This window comes from Echinops telfairi, unplaced genomic scaffold (assembly GCF_000313985.2).
Source record: "Echinops telfairi isolate 266 unplaced genomic scaffold, ASM31398v2 ScPeMD7_70;HRSCAF=299, whole genome shotgun sequence".
Lineage (NCBI taxonomy): Eukaryota > Metazoa > Chordata > Mammalia > Afrosoricida > Tenrecidae > Echinops > Echinops telfairi.
The window spans coordinates 55,467,909-55,474,394 of record NW_022103968.1 but is presented as its reverse complement, the minus strand read 5'-3'; the positions used below and the strand labels follow the sequence as shown (position 1 = coordinate 55,474,394).

Below are 6,486 nucleotides of genomic sequence, written 5' to 3'. Positions count from 1 at the left end.
AAAAGAGTGTGACTTGAGGCCTAATAAGCTGACACAAAAACTCCCATTTGTCCTTTCACAACACAATTGATTAAAAATATAATGCACGATTTTTCATAGGAAAAAAAGAGTAGCATCTTGCTTCTAGCATTTAATTGTTCAAATTTCTCTTCTTTGTCCCTTTATTGGAATCTCTGGGTGTTACAAACAGTTAATGAGGTCCACTCCTGACTGAAAGTTTGGAGGATCAAGGCCACTCAGAAGCTCTGCGGAAGATAAGCCTGGCAATGATCCTATCTTAAAAATAAATAAATAAATAAATAAGCAGCCACTGAAACTCTCTGGGACATGGTTCTACTGTGACACATAAGAAGGCTCTGTAAACTGGAATTGCATCAATGGCAACTGGATTTTTAAAAATGGATTAATTGTTGTCTTCTATTTACACGGCAAACCCCCGATTACCCTCTAACACCCAACTCAGTTAGCTTTCCTCCTGGAAACCTGCCAGACTCTGCCATATACCAGTGCCTACCTATTTGCTGTCCCCAGGGTACTGTGTAAATATAATGCGTATTTTATTATGATTTATCTTTTCACATACTGTTTTGTCCTCATTAACCTATAGCCCTGTCAAGGATAGAAAATATGTTTTTGCTATTATTCTAGAGCCAAAATGAAGCCTGGCATACATATACTTGATTCTGTGTATAACTGTTATATGAAGAATATAGAAAATATAATTGATCTCCTCTCTCTACCAAGCACTGTGCTAAGCCTTTTATTTACACTATCCCGCATACTCTTCTCTTCAACATTATGGGTATTTCATTTTCTTTTGATCGAAATGGAAATCCAGCTCACAGGGTTCATGAGTGGCTTGCCTGTGTCCTCGTAGATAGTAAGTGAGAGAACCAGAATCCAACTCAGGTTATCTGCTACCAAGCTTGTCTGCCGCAGCAATGTGTAGGAAGCAGGTTTGCAGAGGGTTTTTTATGAGAGAAAGAGAACGTCAGACTATTTTATTTCCATGGAAATGAATAGTCTTAGATGCAATTGAATGATATGGATTGAGCAAAGTCTATAAAATGTATGAGAATCTGGTACAAATAAAACATTTCTGAGTACTGCAACTATACACATCCAAAAGGATATGAATTAAAGAAATAAAAATTATCTCCATGGTGTGATGTAAATCAAGGAGAGTGAATATGTTTCTATAAATAGTTCACATCTCTGTTTTTCACATTACATGAAATATCACATTTTGAGTTAATTTTCTTTTGTCTCTCTCCTCATTCCAAAACACTTCCTTTAGAATAGAGAATACATTCTTAAACTTAACAGTAGACTTCCAAACATCGTGTCGTGCTAAACAGGGGTATTTTTGTGAGGGACAGGCATACATACCTTGTGGATAGTATGGCTTTGGTTCCAGATGATGAATATGAAGTGAATGTTACAGTGAAATGATTCACATGACTATTTTTGATTTCCTAAGCATATAAAAGTTACATTTACACTGCACTGTAGTCAATAAAACCCAAACCCACTGCCATCGAGTTGGTGCTAACTCCCAGTGAGTCTATGGGACAGAGTAGAAGTGCCCCTGTGGTTCTCCCAGGCTGTAATACTTTATGAGAGTAGAAAGCCCCTTCTTTCTCAATAGCATAATGAAAAAGTTCATGTATTGTGAGAATTACCCAAACGTGAAGTGGGCACACGCTGTTAGAGAAAACGGGCATGGTGGTTGCACAATTTCATGTCAACTTGACAAGCAAGTGTAGGGGTGGAGTCTAGACTGTTAATCAGGTCACAGTCTGATGATGCCTCCTTGTGGGTGGGACCTTCGCATGAGGAGGATTCTGGCAACGTCCTCTCTCTCTCTGCTTCACCTTCCTGTTGGCAAGCCATGAGGCTGAGACCTGCCAAAGCCTTGTGATGAATCCACTGCCATTGTATCCACAAGATTCTGTATCCACAGGCCTGTGATCTTCCTGCATTCTGAATAACTGCTTAAGGCTGTGTGAGTCTGAAGAGGGACTTATGGTCTTGAGTTGGACTGGGCTGAGATGTTTAATTGATGCATAATTACTTCTTGATATAAAGCTTTCTCATACGCATATATGAGTGCCTCTGGATTTGTTTCTTTCGTCAATCCGACTTATCACAAGGACTATCCTAAAATATATACATATGTATGTATGTATATTTGTAGCAAAGCGTGCTGCTAAATAATGCTTGTTCGATGGACATTCAAAATTACAATTTCTACTAAATACTGTTACTAAGATATAATATATTGTCCCTGGCACTTCAAATAATTTGAAGTCTAGTGAGGGTGGTTAAGTAACTATTTGGTTATGAAAAGGGGCAGTACGCTAGACCTCAACACAGAAGTTCCAGTTCAACCACCTAGCAGCTTTAAATTAAGATTTGTAGTCTAAACTTCTTTCAGTCCCAGCCTCCTCCATTATCAGAGGAGGGTAAGCATCCCTACTTTGTTCAGGGGCATCAGAGAAGTTGTGGAGAACAGGTGATGAAGCATGAAAATGTGATCATAAAGTTCTGTGTATGTTTAAAATAATGAAAAATTTATACTTTCCATGAAAATGTAGCAAAATAGAGACCGTAGGTGAAAAGGAAACCAAATCTGATTATGGAAATCAGGCATATGTCTGTGGAGTTGGCTGCATTCAAGGGGCCATGGAGAATAGATCCCATTTGAGTGGTGTTCATGGGATGAGGAGCCGTATACTTCAAGGGGAGCTGGGACTTGGTAGGAATTTGAGGGCTGTAGGGGGTGAGAGTGCTATAAAAGTAGTCATGGGCGTGAGGAGAAATAATAAAGTGCTAAGATTCTAATTTACAATATTGCTTTGATCGCTTCAACTTTACCTACTTCCCCCACTTTCATTGTGTGTTTTGGTATTTGCAATGCCTTATTTGAACCATGAATCATTCAAGGCGAGGGATTCACTTGTTGGATCACAGATAATTCCTTGATACTACGAAGGACAAAAGTATACCACAGTACAGTGCATTATCGCACGAGCTGACCAACAATCCCAGTTGGCTCAGCACTGGTGTTCCTAGGACATGAGACTTTTATTAGTTAAACTGTTCGTTTCAGACAAACTAGGACAGTTAGTTATCTTAGCATCTCCCCATAACACTTTTCCAAGAGTCTCATGTTCAAGTGAGTAGGGAAATTACTATTGCAAAATTTGTTCTGATTATTAAGGTGGTGTTTGATTTTTTATCAAGGAGATTATATTTAGCTCCATATAACCATGGTATCATCAAATGTCTTTTGACTTGTGAATGACATTAGAATATACACAAAGCTTTGATTTGGAAGCACATATATTTTGGAATTGACGTGAGAAAAGGGAAGGTTTCTTAAAATATGTACACCTCTTGGGGAAGTCCAGATAAAATACTTACTGGGCCATTGGTTTGATATGAGTCAACAGAGTGAACTTTTTAGATAGGACTTTGTTGCTGTTTTTTTTAATCAATAATATGTTATTGTCAAATTTAAGCATTCAGTATATTATCATTGCTTTTAGGTACCACCAAGTTGGCTGCAACTCATAACAGCCCTATGTGCAACAGAACAAATGAGAAAGAATATAAAAACAATTCATCTGTGTAGTGCATTTTGCGTAAGAAAAATAAAATTAGATTGGATTTATATGCTGTTAGTGGAAATTAATCTTACCATTGAAAGGATAAATACTTCCACTTCCTTACCATTCAGACAGCATATACTACCGTGCCTGCCCTTTATTACATAACAGTCTCTGTTATAAAATGATTGGTATTTTGAAAATATCTGTACACAAATGAAAAATTTTTCAATTTTAGGCTAAATGCCCTCAGATACATATTTTGGCCTAAGGATGAGAATCCAAGTTCTTCATTTGGGAGGTGATTCTAGGAGAGGAAGTGAGAAAATAAGCAAAAGGAAGCCATTAAAAGGTGATTTAAGAAACTAGGTACTGCTGTGGACATAATGAAGCCGAAAAGTTACTCTAGTATTTGCTGTCTGAATGATAAGGAAATGGAGATGTTTATGCTCTATTGACTGGTACTTGTGCGAATAATGTTCCCCAAGAACACTAATTCTACCCAATCTCCATGGGTTCTCACTATTTCGATGCACATTGGCCTGACATTCAAATGCCACCACTTGTGACTCTTTGGCTAAGGTCACTTTCTCTCCTTGAGGCTTGTTGGTATGAAAGATGTTGCTCCTTCCAGAAATAGCCCAACTTACTGGACTTTTATGTGGAATAGCTTTGAAATCTGTGCCGTATCCTGTTCCCCAGCAGAAAATAAGTCCAGTTTGCCCAAAGTACTGACGTGCTTGGGAATGCAAGTTAAGACTCCTTTCATAGGTTCCCTTCCTGACTCTCTCTTGTCGCCCCTGCCTCTCCTTCTACCTGAGCCTCTCAAATGTACTTCTTGCATTAAATTACTAAACCTGGATCAATTTCTCGGGCACTACAAATTAAGACAGATAACATGTGCTTTCACTTTCTTCAACCTAAGTAAAATATAAGTTTCTGAAATTGATAGAGAAGGATGATGTTTTATCCAGGTTTTAACAATTGTTAGGAGGGAATTTATAACCATTGGCTGGAGATTTTTTTCTGATATAATCTGATGCTGGAAAGTTGGAATATCCTAGATAACTTTACATGGCATGTATTTATTTTAAACAATTTTTACAATTGTGAATTATGTAGGTATGTGCTTTTCCCCTCTTTTGTTTTTAATTTCTTACAACACCACATATCAGAGTCAAAGACAGACCTAGTGGCCCAAGTGCATTTGGCCCCCCATGAACAGGAAGCTTCCAACTGCAAAAAAGGCCTCTGTTTGTTCCTGTGCTTAGAGGCCAGAGTGGGAAGGGCATCCAGCAAGAGGTTCTGCCCTGTTCCTCAGCTGCTGGGGGTGAAGACCAGACTTAGGCTCCTGCTGCTCCCGGTGCCAACTGTGTGATGCTTGCTATCCATTCGCTGTGGTGAAGCCAGTGATGACAGAACAGATGAGGGTGATAACGGACAAGCAGATGGAAATCAAGATGTTCTTCTTTCAAGATCGCCTTCTTCTGGGTCTCCAAGGCAATGTTGACAGGGTTATGGCCACGCTCCACCTGGTCCACTGAGCTCCAGATGTTCTTCTTGCCCTGGTTCATGTTAGTCTGGGTAGATAGAGAAACAAATTCATGGACACTGATATAAGTATAAGAAAGAGCTTTATATACAAGAGCAATTGAATATTGAGAAAACATCCCAGCCCTGTCCAGATCAAGTCCATAAATCCAGCATTAGTCTATATGTCTGATACCAATCTATAAGTTCCTCTTCAGACTCATGCAACACATGCAATTACACTGAATGCAGCAAGATCACAGGCGAGTGGGTACAAAGTCTTGTGGGTCCATTGGTGGTGTAAGCATTTCAGTGCTGACGGTTGTCTCTACATGGCTCCTCCAGCTCATGGCACTAACATAACTCCATGTGTCTCATCTGCAGGAATGTCTCACAGGGAGTGAGCCTGTGTCCTGCCTCCAGTGAGCTGTTTATCTCCTTAGCACCTCCAAATGAGGTCATCAAGCTGTGACCTGATTGACAGGCTAAACTCTACTCCTTCACTCTTAAGTCTCAAATTGACAACAGATTATTTAACTACCACACAGTTGATTATCTCCCCTTGCATCTCCACCTCGGTGGACAGAAAAGTGAAGATCTTGTGAAGCTCTGGATACTGTGCTCCAGCTGCTGAATCTCTCTGGGCTGAAATCTCATTGAGGGACTTCCGGGTCACCTTTGTGTCCTTCAGGATATTGGACACAAACACCTCGCTCTGCCTACTGCCCAGCATTTGCTCCAGCTCCTCATTGGACACCATCCCAGCGCTGGTGATCTTCAGCTGCGTCTGAATCCACTCCACATTCTTCTCCTGGTATTTAGACTGCATGAGTTACGTTTGTTGATGAGTTCCACAAATTGCTGTGACAGGACCCCATGCTGGACTTTCCTCACCCTCGCGTGGACTGAGTTATAATTCTCATCTGTTTCTCTTTCTGAGGCTCTATGGCTATGGGAAAACACCAGGGCATGGGAGGGGGTGGAGGTTAGACCTGTAGCTTCTGAAGATTTGGGGAGGGCCAATAGATACTTTTCAGATAATTTTGTATCCAATAATTTAAGTTACTTATCAACACTCCCAAGAGCTAAACTTTGATTTCTCATCTTATGCTTATGGATTAATATCTTCCTCTTTACCCAATTAGCACCTGTCCACCTACAGCCTGTAGCTTCATCTTCCCTCCCTTGTACATTTAATGCCACCCCCCCCCCCTTGATTACCTCCAAGGTCTGTTTCTTAGAGTGTAAGTGTCATTGCCTTTGTTGTGTCCTTATAAACGAGATCTCATACATGCTTGTCATTTTGTGATTTACTAATTTCATTCAGCATAATTCTCTACTGGTT

The 6,486-nt window shown here is 40.0% G+C and overlaps 1 pseudogene; it reads right to left on the bottom strand.

Moving 5' to 3' along the window:
* Positions 1-4,995: 4,995 nt before the first annotated feature.
* LOC101652916 lies at positions 4,996-6,112 on the bottom strand (annotated as a pseudogene).
* Between the last annotated feature and the right edge of the window lie 374 nt (positions 6,113-6,486).